Here is a 14,609-nt window from a genome sequence, read left to right as displayed (position 1 = left end):
GGGTCTAGGCTGAGAGTGGTAATCTAATATGGTGGTATCTTGTCTGTCCACCCATCAGCCCATCCATCCAGAAGCATCATGGGAAGGCAGATGGCCTCAGCTGAGCTGATTAAAGACCCCTGTCCCTGTCCCTGTTTCTCAGTTCCAATAACTTGCCCAGAACAGATTTATTAAAGCCCCGATCCAGGATTTTCCATCTGAAATCAGATGGAGAAAATTCTCTCTGGCTGAGTTGCAAAGTATAAAGGACATTAACTCAGAACTTCCTGCCGAGACATGGGAGAATCCGAGAAGATGAAGTCAACACAACAGGGAGAACTAGAATAGGAGATTGGTGGTTGTCGTGACCCAAGTCACTGAGGTCAGACAGCCACCCAATCTACACCTCTAAGGAGGACCAGGAGGAGGCTGCAGTGCTAGGGGATTGGAGACAGGAGGATCCCGGGGCTCACTGACTCAGCAAGAGGCCCTGACTCAAAAAAAAAAAAAAAAAGGAGGTAAGAGATAGAGGAAGAGGTTCAAGGCTGACCTCTGACCTCCGAGTGCCAGCATGTGCGCGCACGCGCGCACACACACACACACACACACACACACACCCCAACTGAAGTTGGATCATCTGGCCCACAGTAAAGTTATGTCACAAGAAAAGGATGCCCAGAAAGGACCTAGAAATGGAGAAAGATTGAACACCCAGACTTAGTAACACCTCTGTGTACTACACCCTGGGAGGGAAAAAAAAAAAGATCATCTTCCCATCATGAAGTGCAAATCATTGGAATCTAGCCAGGAGCCAGAGGGCAGCTAAGCTCTGTTTTTAACAATTCTGACTCTTGTTTCAGTTGCCCTGAGGCAGAGGCCAAAGAAAAGTTATTAAACTGAGACCGGGGAAGGCCAGGTAAAGCCCTATAGATTTGTTTCTGGGAAACAAGAAACTTCAAAGGCAGCATCCAGTCACATACTGTGGTCCTGTAATATTCGTGGCTTCCCGCAAGTCAGCAGAGCCTCTCAGCCTGAACACAGCGTGGTCTTCAGCTCCACACATTTCCCTGCAGATGTCATAATTTCATTCTCCATCATGAATGAATGAAAATCATATATATATATATATATATATATATATATATATATATATCACATTTCCATTATCTATCCATCTGTTGATATGCAGACTGGTTCTATTTCTTTGCTCTGGGGAATGGTGCTCAAACATTGTACTCCAGAAACATTAGGAAACACGAGTGGATCGCGGTACTGGACACACTCATGCTAATCAAGATTTGAAGGCCATTTGACTTGAAAAGAGCCAATCTGATTTTAATTCACGATTTCTTTTTTTATTTGCTATGTGAATGTGAACAAAATGCCAGCGGGCCTTCAGTTGAGTCAGGAGAAATGTACTTCTGCGAGTCCAGTATCGGAAGGAAGTAAACGTTGACTGAGAAGACCTTTTTAAGAATGAACTCAAAGTTAGCATCCCACTAGATTTCTAAAGATTTCTTCCTTTTGCTCTCTTCTTAATTTTTGTTTGTGTGTGTATGCTTGCATGAGCGTGCTTTTCCAAGTATAACACCCAAAATTAACTTGTAAGCCCCACCCCCCCACGGACCTAGTAACTTTTTGGAATGCTGGGAGTTGTAGTTTATGGAAAATGACAAAAAAAACCTCATCTGAACATGCCCTGGCCTATGGGGTTGTCTTTATAAACTCCTGCAGCACATGCCTCAGGGCCACTCCACTGGGAAAATCCAGGGAGCCTGCTTGACCAAAGTCCACCTCTTGGTCAGTATTTAATTTTTAATAAAGCTTGCTTCAAATCTGGCCCAAAATGGTTTTTCTCCATCAAATCTCAGGACTAACACAAGTGGGAAATTTTATTGCAGTTAATCTATTTCTCCTGTATTATTGTATCACAGATGGAAATGGCTAAATTAAATGTCTAGCAAATCACAGCATCTCAATTTGACCTGACTGACAAAAAAACATTGCCCTGGTCCACTTCTGCTGCTACAAAACAAAGCAAAGCAGGTTATATAGGCAACATTATATGACTAGGAATTTATTTATCACGGTTCCAGAGGCTGAGAAGTCCAAGATCAAGAGGTACATGGATTATATGCATTAGTAATTAACTCCAAGTTACCAGTAATACATCAGTGTTTCATTAAGAAAAGAAAACATTTTTTAAAACTTTCCCTGGGAGTAGGTTACCCAAAAGCGAGTCCAAATTTAAATTCTCTACTTCATGTTCTCTGTGCCTTCAGTCCTTGTCTGTCTGTCTGCCTGTTGCATGAGTCTGAATCTGTGCCTGCCTGAAAGCTGTATTGAGAATCTGTCTGTCCCTGTGACTGTGTGTGTGTCCCAGTGTGTGTCTGTCTGTGTGACTGTGCGTGTCTCTATGTCTGTCTACTGTATGAGTTGTGTCTCTGTTTCTAACAGAGGACTTTGCTCTGTAATTATTTAACAGCATAGAAAGCACCAAGTGGGATGAGGAATGGAGCAGAATGTTACAGAAACCTTTAACAGAGTTTTACAACGGACTAAGTCACTACCTCTAACTGACCCAGATAACAACCATCATTGTTTGTCATGCAATATCCATAAATGGTAGCTTTCAGCCTTCATAGTAGATTTTAGAAGTTGCTTCCAACTTAGTATTTGCTGCTTTCAGCTAATGATACACATACGTAGTCTGGGCCAGGGGCACAGAAGAGTATATAATCTAAGATTACAACTATGCATTAGCTTACATTGTAAACGTGGGATATTCAAGGTAAGTAGAGTTGATTGTCACATTGTTCTCTTAAAGGCAGGTTAAACAAGCAATTTGAGTACACAGTAGGATAGAAGCCTTAACTCTTAAGTGACTTCAAGGTGGCTGTAAGGACCAGCAAATTTCCAGTCCCTGAGAAGGTAAGAGATACTTTCATAATATTGAATCACCCAAAGGGGCTGTTAGGGTCACTCTCTGGTGAGGGTCTGGCGCTGTTCTAAGCAATGAGGTCCTCATTGCTGTGCCCTCTGGAGGAGAAAAGTGCGGTTCCATTTTTTCTTCCTCTTATTCTTCCTCCTCTTCCTCTTCCTTTTCCTCCTTCTCCTCCTCCTCTTCTTCATCTTCTTCCTCTTCTTCTCCAGGCACTGCTACACACCAACTAGGACAGAATGGAGAAGAGCTGAGCTCTGACGTCCATGTCTTCCCTTGGGGTGTCTGGACCCGGATGCACACCAGGAAGGAAAGGATGACCTGATATCTGGAAGGGTGGGTCAACAAGATCCCAGTCCAGCAGTGAATTCTGGGAGGAGGAGGTCTGCTCAGATTTCAATGTTACAGCTCTTCAGTGTTACAACTCTTCTAGAAAACAGCTCTCTTAGACAATAGTCAACAAAGCAGATTGTATGCTTTGTTCTGGGGTGAACAAGGGCTATCTAAACCTTGCAACATGGGAAGAGATTCTTCCTAGGTTGAAGTTTCCTCAGCAGAGGTTTCGGGTTCTGGGGATACCTCAGTTGCATGGAAAGGTATTCCAGGAAGTTGAACCTGTGATTTCTGCCAAGGATTACATGACATTCCTCAGGTAGAGTGTGAGGGTTGGGGCTTCCCAGATAAGGTAAAGAGGAGGAAACCCTACTGGAAAAGGGAAACCTCCATTTTGTACAGAGCTCAGGGGGAGCTATCAGGACATGGTAGACTTGGACCTTAAGTAGCAGGGTTTCCCCACAGAGGAATCTTGTGTGCTCACATGGAGAATGGCAGAAAGGCAGGACTGTGGGGATTCTTTGTGAGGCCTCTTTCAGAAAGACTTAATCAACCCATGAGGAGAGGAGCCCTTGTCACCTAATCGGCCCTTGTAGGCACCACCCCTTGATGCTACAACACTAGGTACACCTGGACTTTAAAGAAGACTTAGTCAAACCATAGCAGGTATATACCCATTTCCCTTGGTAATGGACTCAGCAGTTGGGTGATGGTTTTGAACACTTGTCTTTAAAAAAGTGCATTGACAACCATACATAGATTTGCTGAGTTTTGTAGGCAGCAGTAGAACTTTCATAAGTAGAAAGGAAATCAAGTATGAACTGTGAGGTCTGAGGAGTTAAATCATGGATGTCAGTATCAGCCACAGGAACTAGGCCAAGATGCAAACCAAGCCGGGTCCATCAACAGTGTTAACTAGGCTATCTCTGATGGAGCTTGCAGGAGAGGTTTTCTTCTTTAGTCCTATTCAAGAAGAATATACAACCTCAGAATTCCAGAAAGACAGAGTCAAGTGGACCCCCTAAGAAGCCTTTGTGCAAAGTAGAAAATGTGTCCCTTTCTCAAACCCAGAGAGAGGCTTTTGTTAGAAAAAGACACTTGACTGCCATCTACTGGCACCTTTCTATAACAGGTGCACAGATTCATGAGGCCCATCTGACTTGTGTTCCTTAGATGGACACTGAGCATTGTATGTGGCAATCCTAATGACGAGTGTGTCCCCAAGTACCTGGGGAAGTTAGACTTAACAATTAACAGAAGAAGTAGATGTGACAAGGACAGAAGTTTTCACAGGCTCTAGAATACTGACTGTAGCCCCCAAATTCTCCAAAGTTGGCCTGGTTCCTGTAAGTCTTTCTTCCATTCTTCCAGTGGCCTCCAAACTCTTTGAAATATATTCTTTTTCTCGTGATCCAGTAACTAATTCAAGTGGGTCTTGTTTCTTACACACACAGGAGTCCTAGAAAATCTAAACAACTTTACAAAAAAAATCTGTATAAACTTGTCTCAGACATTTGATCTCTGTAAAGCCAAAATTCATAAGCCACAAACTGAGCAACAGAAGAGAGACATAAAAGGCTTTGAGAATATGCAACGTGGTGGAAGGAATTTCAAGATAGCAATGAAGTTGAGGGTAATACCAGGGCCAGTGAGATGGTTCAGTAAGTAAAAGTATTTGCTGCTCCAGCTTGACAACCCCAGCTAAGTTCTTGGAAGCCATAATGGAATGAGAGAAGCAACTCCTGAAAAACATATGATCTAATATGCAGGCTTGAGGCATGAGCATGCCCACACATCATATGGATACAGTAATAATTTTTAAAAAATGAATGATGGAAATGCTGATTATAATTTCGACAGCAAGAAAATGCAAAATCTTTTTTTTCCTTTTCTTCTGCAGGTGGAGATACGAGTATAGAAAAGAGAGAAAAAAGAGTCGAGTGGTGGTGGCACATTGATTTTAATTCCAGCACTCAGGAGGTAGTGGCAGCCTAGATCTACAGAGTGAGTTCCAGGACAGCCAGGGTAGTTACACACACACACACAAAAAAAAAAAAAAAAAAAAAAAACCTATCTCAGTAAGAAGAGGAGGAGGAAGAGAAGAAGGAGGAGGAGGAGGAGGGAGAAGAGGAAGAGGAGGAAGAGAAAGGAGGGAAGGAAGGAAGGAAGGAAGGAAGGAAGGAAGGAAGGAAGGAAGGAAAGGAAGGTAGGTAGGCAGTTCAGAATCAACAAGAATAGAACAGTGGTTCTCAACCTTTCTAATGCTACAACTCTTTAAAACAGTTCCTCATGCTGTGGTGGGCTCCAACAATAGAACTAGTTTCATTGCTACTTTGTAACTATAATTTTGCTACTGTTATGAATCATAATTTGAATATCAGGATATGTAGGATATCTGATATGGGACTCTTGTTAAAGGGTCACTCTACCCCAAAGGGGTCGTGACCCACAGGTTGAGAAATGCTAGCCTACATGTACTGATGAAGGCCCTATGAGCAAAAGGCTCAGGGTCCCATCCTGCCCTCTCCCACCAAGAAGAATCAGTAATAGTTAATGGATAACAAATATGGTCTGTAGCCATAAAAATTAGTCTCCAACCAAAGATAGCACTGAGAGATACAATTGGAGATAAATAGCATGCTTTCAACATAAGGTGTTCAATTGGCTGCCTTCTTTATAAACAACTTAGCCTTGGGTGTTTGGTTACAACAACAGATATGAGACTATGACAACATACCAACAAGCTGTTGACAAAACTTACTCATTATTCTTGCGAACCAGTGACTATAAGTCACTATTTATAACCCAAATCAAAAGCTTCCAACTGCACCAATCAAACACTTTAAGTGGAGACAAAAATCATCACTTGGACAAGGAATTAGGTTGGAAATTAAAGGAGTTGATATGAGATGTAACATTAATTAGACGGTCACTGGATACCTTGAAGAACAAACAGTGTATTACTGTATCTGGAAGAAAGAGATCACATCCATTTATCAGAATGACCCAGTCCTTATTTTTCATGCCCTGGCTAATTCACTTGAACTTGGCAGAGCTGATACAAGATATTTGATGACACCGTGAACCCCTATATTGTTTTGTTACTGAAAAACCTGTGTCTAGTTGTGATGTAGCACACACCTTTAATCCACAAACTTTTTGCTTATGGTAAACAGGATTAAGTAAAGTCAACCATAGGTCAACAGGAAGAGCTAGCAACCAGTTGACAGGGAGTGAACACAGGAAAAAGTCATAGAGAGTAGAAGGAAGTCAGGAGGACGGATAGAGAAGCACACAGGAAGCAGAAGGGAGGGACATTCAGCTTGAAGGGTTTTTGAGGTGGTGTGGAGAAGGAGAGCTTCCTTTTGGGACTTCAGATGAGGAAGAAGGTCAGTTGGGTGGTTTCCCTGCCCCTCTGAGGTAGCAGAGAACACCTGGTTCCTGAGTCTTTGTTGGTAAAATTAAACACTTGTGATTTTGTTGAAAAAGAAAAACAACAACAACATAGATCATTTATCAAAAAATATTAAGATTCTCTACTGGCAAAGCCCTGGGCTCGACAGCTGAGGACTGATAAAATCAGTAATAGGATTAGGAGGTGGGGACTAGTCTAGGAAAACATTCACTCCCTCTTAAATATTCTGCTGTAAAAGGGCACACCGGTCACACAGCACCTCACTGTCATGCCACACTCCATGACCACTCTTACAGACATCAACCCTGCCGCTAAAGGACAGGGCTCACCAGATACCACCAAGCAAAACTCAGAACATGCCCTCGCTCAGTGACGGGGCAGTAAAACGCAGTTGAGTTTCACAGTCTGCTTTAAGCACCGTAGCGAAACTTCATGGCAGCTCATATTTTTAACCTTCAACAGTTTTGCAATGAAGAGAGACACAGCATGCTCCAAAAAGAGTTTCCAGAAAAAGCCAGGCACACCAGCTCATACCTAGAATGCCTAGAATTCAGGAGGCTGAGACAGGGCGTTGCCATGACTTCAAAGCCAGCCTGGGCTACACAGTGAGTGCCAGGCCGGTATGACCAATCAGGTGGGGCAAGAAAACTAAAACACCACACAATAATGATGACAATGGCAATCATAGTTAATAAAAATTATTAAGATTCACAGATAGCTGGAGGTTTTAAATCTTAGTTTTATGGCAAAAAAAAAAAAAAGCTAGAGGTATTTTCAAATATAATAACACTCCTATACAATGAAGAGACATCAGGAAATACAGTCTTTTATCAGGTGGTATTTTTGTCTGTGCTTCAGAAATTAATGACGCTACAAGGGGGTAGGGAGGGTGGACCCAATGCCTAAATAAAGAAGCCACGTCTAGAGCAAGTTGCTACTCTGAAAGCATCCAACCTGGATAAGGACTCCTCTGCCTTTAGATGCTGGTCACAAACTGGAACAGGCACAGTGAACAGAGGAGAGGCTTCAGGCACGTCCGAACAGTGACCTGCCTTTGTGTCCACATACAACGAGGATGGCTATGAATACAGCCCAACACAACTGACTTAAAAATGCTGAGATTCAGACGCTGAGCCACCAACCAGGCAGCATACAAGAGCTGGTCCAAGCACCACCCTCACCCCCCTTCCCCCACCCCTCACACCCCTACCCCTCCATTCCCCACCTTGCCCCATCTCACCCACGTCCACATGTGCCTAACCCTTGAGGCCCCAGGGAGTGGGGAGGCCTGGTGGGAAGTGAGGGAGTGAAGACATCCTCTTGGAGGAGGGCGGGGAGGGAGGAATGGGATGAGGAATTGTGAGAGGGTGGACAAGGAGGCAGATAATGATCAGACTGTAAAAAAAAAAAAAAAAAGTAGTAGTAATAATAATAGTTGAGATTTGTTTCCTTTCAGATTGTCTCTTTGTCCATTCATTATGTGGTTTTCAAGCACAACAGCCTTGTGCCTCGATGCCAAAAGGTTGGACACACGGGCTACTAGAATGCAATTCCCAGCATCCTGGACTTGGCCTTCCCAGTGAGTGAATAGCAGTGCAGTGTGTGGTAGCCCTTGCTTAGAGAAAGGAAATTGACCCAGGATGTAAACGGCAAGGGAGGGCAGGTTGGTGGAGGTGTAAGACTCTGGCGAGCCTTAGCCTATCAGGGACCCCGTGAGTGAACCACGCAAAGCTGAGAATCAATGCAAAAAGCAAGAGGAATTTATTGTTCCAATGCATTGGGGTTTGGGGTCGTCCTGCACTCAAAGGAGAGGTGGCAACCCCGAGCAGCTCATTCAGTGAGCCTTTATACAATTTTTAGAGAAACAGCAACTAGGCACAATAATTGGCAGAACAGTGTGACTTTTAAACTGATTGGTCTTTAGGGAATGAGGTGGCAAGAATTTCCCTTGTCTGTGGGTGGCCAACAGTCTGTCCTATGGAATGTGTCCATGTGCTCTGGGCCTGCAGGTTGGTCCACACCCCCTGTGGTGTAAGGGATGTTAACTAGTATCTCCCTTCTAGAGGCGAAGGGTGCCTAAGTGTTCTATGACCTTTCTCTTCCAGGAGGGGAACAGTCTGGTGGAATTTTCTGAAGTTCCTGAGCTGACCTCTTCAATGGTGGATATGTTCTTTTTTGTTGTTGTTATTGGTTGAGTTTTATTTTTGTTTTTGTTTTTTAAAAAACACAAAAACATTTCTCTGTGTAGCCCTGGCTATCCTAGAACTCTCTCTGTATGCCAGGGTAGCCTCAAAACTCCCAGAGATCTACCTGCTTCTGCCTCCCAAGTGCTGGGATCAAAGGTGTGCACCACTACCACCTGGCTAGTGGGTAAGTTCTTAGTCTGTCTCTTGGGTCTTCCACTTATAAAACAATAGGAATATTTATTGTCTGCCTTAACACAGTTGGCATGGAGATTAGCATTTGGTGCCCACTAATCACCATTCAGAAAAGGGTTAATGAAATAAAATGAGAGGTTAGCGTGGGGAAGGCCTACTGCACAGGAAGCAAGGCCATTTCCTATAAAGCAACCAGACATTTTTTAAAAAAGAATTTCTATTGAAAAATCAATCCAAAAGTGTGGCAGGTCCACCTTAGAGAACCGTGCCTTTAGTGCAAAAACTGATGTCACCTCTGACCGTCAGAAAGACCTCAGGGGCATATGCACAATGCTCCATCTCCCTTTAGAATGCCTTCGGTTCCAGCTGCAGGAAAAGTCAGGTTCAGTCATTAGCCAGAATTCAGAACCACCTCCTTTCTCTTCCCTCCCCTAGGTCCTCCCGCCCCCCTCCCCCAGTCACCTGAATCCACACCGAACATGAAGGAATTAACCGTGCCCTCCCCAGATGGCAAACAGATTCCCGCTCTTTCTGAAAATGCTCATCTCGCCCAAATCTGTCTCGAAGCAGGAGGTGTGTGCCTGCTGCCTGGATACTCAAAGGATTAAGAAAGGCTGTGTACAGACTCTAATGGCTGCATTTACTCAACAGTTATGGGAGAAATGAATATTTTGACACAAAACAACACTTCTACCTTCCCATTACCAATTCAATTATTCCCACGCCAAAAAAAAAAAAAAAAAAAAAAAAAAAAAAAAAAAAAAAAAGGCATTCCCCACTAGGAAAGATGACTACATTACCCACAGTGATCTATCTTAACAATTGAGGAAGGCCAGGGTACCCAGCATGTTCACATATCAACGGCTTATATATATATATGCTACCCCTATCTGCTTTTCAAAAGGCCTTAAGAAAAACAAAAAGGGGGAGAGCCTGGCTGCCAGTACAGTCTCCAGTGATGAACCCTCTTCAAAGCATCAGTGGCATTCCGGGCAGATCTGGTAAGAAACTAAGCAGAGTGCCTGACTGAAGTCAGCTCTAAAGTTGTATGGCTCTTGGCTCACACGCTGGCTGTCATCCTTTTCAAAAGGTATCCTACCACCCAATCACCATGAGGAAGGGCGGGGCTTATCTTCAGTCTCTATTTTCATGTCAGACCAAGGATCCAGAGATGAGAAAGAGGGCTGGCTTCAGGAGTAAGCATGGCATAAGCCAGCTGAGGGAGCTGCACCAGTCAATGTGAACACAGAAATGTAGAGTGTGCATGTCCATATTCACATGTGTGCATTTGCGTGTAGAGGCCAGAGGTTCCACTCCGGGTCCATTCATCAAAAGCCATACACCTTGTTTTTTGAGACTGGGTCTTTCATTGTCCTGGAGCTCTCCAAATACACTAGGCAGACTGGTCAGCAAGCCTCGGGTATTGCCCCATCTCTACCTCACCAGAACTGGAACTATATGCACATGCCACCATACCTGACTTTTTATTGGTGTTCTTCTGTGGACCACAGTGAACAAGCATGGTTTTCACAGATGCGTTTAGGACAGGAAGGGATGTGAGTCTGAAAAGTGAATGTATTGTGTACAAAGAGAAATGCCAGACACAACCCCCTCCCTTAGCTCTTGGCACTGTCATTTTCTTTGTCTTCCCTGTCCTTTGAATAGATGTGCCATGCATGTCTCCCTTCAGAAACGCTCCCATAGTTTGTGAACGTTTCACACTATTCTCTTTACAAGAACCAGCTCCACTTCCCATGTGCCTTTCCGTTTTGTTAGAAACATTAAGTCACCGTGGGAGTCTGTTACTCTAGCAATCTTTCCTGGTTCCAGTCTCCTCTCAAAGCCCTGAGGAGTATAGTCGCTCCCCACAGCCTTCTCTTCAATTTAATATCATCGGCGTTGTTCAAAAAATTGGATTCCCTCTTGTTACCTTCGGACTTCTCCCTGAGTATGGCGGCTTGAATATAAATGATCCCCAGGGGCTCATAGAGAGTGGCACTATCAGGAGGTGTGGCCTTGTGGGAGTGGGTGTGGCTTTTTTGAAGGAAGTACATTACAAGTGGGCGGGCTTTGAGGTTTCAGATGCTCAAGCCAAGCCCAGCGTGGTACTCTCTTCTTACTGTCTGCCAATCCAGATATAGATATCTAAGCTACCGGAAACATGGTAGAGGTTGGGTCCAAGTCCATGCTGTTCGTGTGTCTCGGTAACATTTGCCGATCACCCATTGCAGAAGCCGTATTCAGAAAATTGGTAACTGATGAAAAGGTTTCAGATAATTGGAGGATAGGCAGTGCAGCTACATCCACCTATGAAGTGGGGAACACCCCCTGACTATCGAGGGCAGAACTGCATGAGAAAACATGGCATCCACATGCAACACGGTGCACGGCAGATTACGAAAGAAGACTTTGTGATATTCGATTATATACTATGTATGGATGAAAGCAATCTGAGAGGTTTGAATAGAAAAAGTAATCAAGTTAAAAACTGCAAAGCTAAAACTGAGCTACTTGGAAGCTATGATCCACAGAAACAACTCACGATTGAAGTTCGCTATTACGGGCGTTGACTCTCTCCTCGAGGTGGTGTACCGGCAATGCCTTGGGTGCTGCAAGGCCTTCCTGGAGAAGACTTACTAGCTGGTCCTAACCACCACCATTGAGCCACTCACTCATCAGTGCTATGCCCAAGGGTGGTGGCAGTCTTTAGCCCCATGTCCCACCTCTCTTTTCAGCTGACTTACTGTATATTTTAAAATAATTGTAGGTGGAAATTAGTCATATGTTCAGAAGGATAAAAAACATTTGAGTCAGACAGTTTGAGGTATAGCAAAGCATTCTTAGACTAACTAAACCTCTGACCTTGCCGTAATTACAAAATAGTGGAACAAACAAATACTGGAACAAGCAAATATGGAACAAAAGAAAACCCAATAAAGTAAGAATAACCTACAAGGTCCAGGTCAACCTCTGAGCCCAGCAAGCCTGGGTAGTCTGGTCTAACTGGAGTGTGTGCATGGCCAGCACCTAGTGTGCTATTTGCTTGCCTTATTAAGAGTCTATTCTAGACTCTTATTGTGACAATATCTCCATCCATGGCAGCCTTCCATTTAACATTGGAAGAATTTAAACCCAGACACACTGAGGATGTTCAGGTATTTGAGAGAAGGGAAGCTGGATGTTGCAAACCGCCCCACGCTTGGGCACCAAACTGTTGCAGCCCGTACTGCCCATTACGGTCCGAGGGTCAGGGTCTAGCGAGAGAGAGAGTGGGGATAAAGGGGAAGAGACTCGAAGAATGGAGACAAGACAGAGATTCTGATCAAGTCTCTTTTATTGAAGGGAATTCTGAGCTATTTATAGGCTTTTGCCACGTGCCTTATAGGCGCGTGGATACCACGTGCCTTGCAGGTGTTGATATGACGTAAGCCTTACAGGCGTCTATAGCGTGGACAGCACGTGCACCGCAATGCCTTGCAGGCGTGGATAGCACGTGCGCCTTATAAGCATGTATGGTGTAGATAGCACGTGGACAGCACGTGAACTGCATGCCTTGCAGGCGTGACTACCACGTGCACCTTGCAGCTGGGGCCAGTAAACAGCAACACAAAATATGTGGGATATCAGAGTGTGCTTTAGCTGTTGTAGGCTATTGAAAACCAAATCTTTCGTCAGGGTATATGGTTCCAGATGGCTGCAAAGTTGATCTAGCCGCTTTCTGCTAAAGTCGGCTCCCAACAGCTGGATGTGATGACGGGCCAGGAACTCCAGCAGGCTGTCCTGGGCTGTACAGTGACACCCTGTCTAAAAATAAAAATGGTAACAGAGGGAGCAACAGATTGGTGACGTTAACAGCTTTAGTCTTGCTTGGTTTTTGTCTAGTTTCTTGAGCTTTGTTCCTATTTGAGCCACTTTGCTTCTTTAAAAAAAAAAAAGTAAGTGTGCTTAAATAGTGGTATGTGTTTGTAAGTGTTCTTTAGTCAACAGTTTACAGTTACAGGCAAGCATGAGTAATTTTAGTGTATTTTCAGAAAAGGGACCTCAAGTTGATATAGATGTCAGAAAGGAATGTGAATTCAACTGGGAAGTTACCAAATACAACAGGAAGAAAGAAAGAAAGAAAGAAAGAAAGAAAGAAAGAAAGAAAGAAAGAAAGAAAGAAAGAAAGAAAGAAAGGAGAGAAAGAGAGAAAAGAGAGAAAGAGAGAGAGACAGAGAAAGGAAGGAAGGAAGGAAGGAAGGAAGGAAGGAAGGAAGGAAGGAAGGAAGAAATATCAGCTACGTTTCCAGCACCACGTCTGCCTGCATGCCACCATGCTTCCTGCCATGATGACAATGACAATGAACCAAACCTCTGAGCTGTAAGCCAGCCTAATTAAATGCTGTCCTTTACAAGAGTTGCCCTGGTCATGTTGTCTCTTCACAACAATAAAAATCCTAGCCATACTGGTTACTTTCACCCTTGTTCATCTTTGGGTATCTTTTAAAAAATAAACTCAGAAATTAGTTTAAGGACAAGCCAAGTTTTTCTCAGGTTCCCAAGTATTGTGCTCCTCGGGAAACCCTTGCTTCAATGGAGGTTCCACCTAACCTCTAACCAGGCCTGTCTGACACCTTTCCCATGACACACCCCTTCTTATTCTCTCTTCTCTTGATTTTCTGTCCCATGTCATGTTCTGGTCTACCTAAATGATGAAAGCTATGGGGTTCTACCTCATCCCAGAAATTCCTTTCCCTCTGGGCTAGCAGAAAAGGGCATCCCTTCACAGGTGGTAAGCTGACTCTTTAAACAGATTCTGGGGGTCGAACTCTGGTCTTCATGCTTGCAGGATGATCCCTTCGCCAACTCTCCAGGTCTCACTCAAGGTATTTTGAGCAAGCAGAGACTTCATTGAGGAAGTTTCAGTTAACAAGATCCACAGAAGGGCCTCTGATTGGCAATGTGGCCTTCCTCACAGGCTGCCACCAGCGGTACAAACACCAAGTCACCTGTGTTGCTGGGCTCCGAGAATCAGGAAGCAGAGTCCAGAAGACCTGACCTTAATCCTCCAGAAGCTGGAGGTTGAGTGTCACAGGGCACATGCCCAACATCACCCATTTCCATTTTTCTTGCCAGCAACGAGAGAAAGAATGAAGCAGAAAAAATGGCTTCCACCTTCCTCCTATCTTGCATAACTTGGAATAAGAACATCTAATTCAAGAAGGAAAAAAAAAATCAATTTCATACCCAGAGCTCCTGTTGTAAGGTAGTATTGGAAATGTAGCTTTTAGCTTTTTTAACCTCTACATAAAGGAAAATAAAAATGGAAAGACTAGTAAAACCATCAAAAGAATTTGCTGTGTGACTTCCCCAAAGTCTTCAAAATGTATTGAGCTCTCTGGTGTGAAACCATATGGAAATCTACCATGGGAGGGGACTCCAGGGGACTAACCTTTGACCTTGCCATGAGCCACAGGAACAATTCATGAAATAGAAGCAACTTTCAGCCTTTGGTAAGTTAGCGGGATCAGTGAATCTAATCACTTCCTAGAGTCAAAATGCAGCAGCAAACCGCACATAAGAC

At 43.9% G+C, this 14,609-nt stretch overlaps 1 pseudogene; it reads left to right on the top strand.

The window, feature by feature from the left end:
* The first annotated feature begins 11,207 nt into the window (after positions 1 to 11,207).
* LOC117702304 (low molecular weight phosphotyrosine protein phosphatase pseudogene) lies at positions 11,208 to 11,686 on the top strand (annotated as a pseudogene).
* Positions 11,687 to 14,609: the final 2,923 nt, after the last annotated feature.

Source organism: Arvicanthis niloticus, unplaced genomic scaffold (assembly GCF_011762505.2).
Source record: "Arvicanthis niloticus isolate mArvNil1 unplaced genomic scaffold, mArvNil1.pat.X pat_scaffold_674_arrow_ctg1, whole genome shotgun sequence".
Taxonomy (NCBI): domain Eukaryota; kingdom Metazoa; phylum Chordata; class Mammalia; order Rodentia; family Muridae; genus Arvicanthis; species Arvicanthis niloticus.
This window is presented reverse-complemented; position numbering and strand designations above follow the sequence as displayed.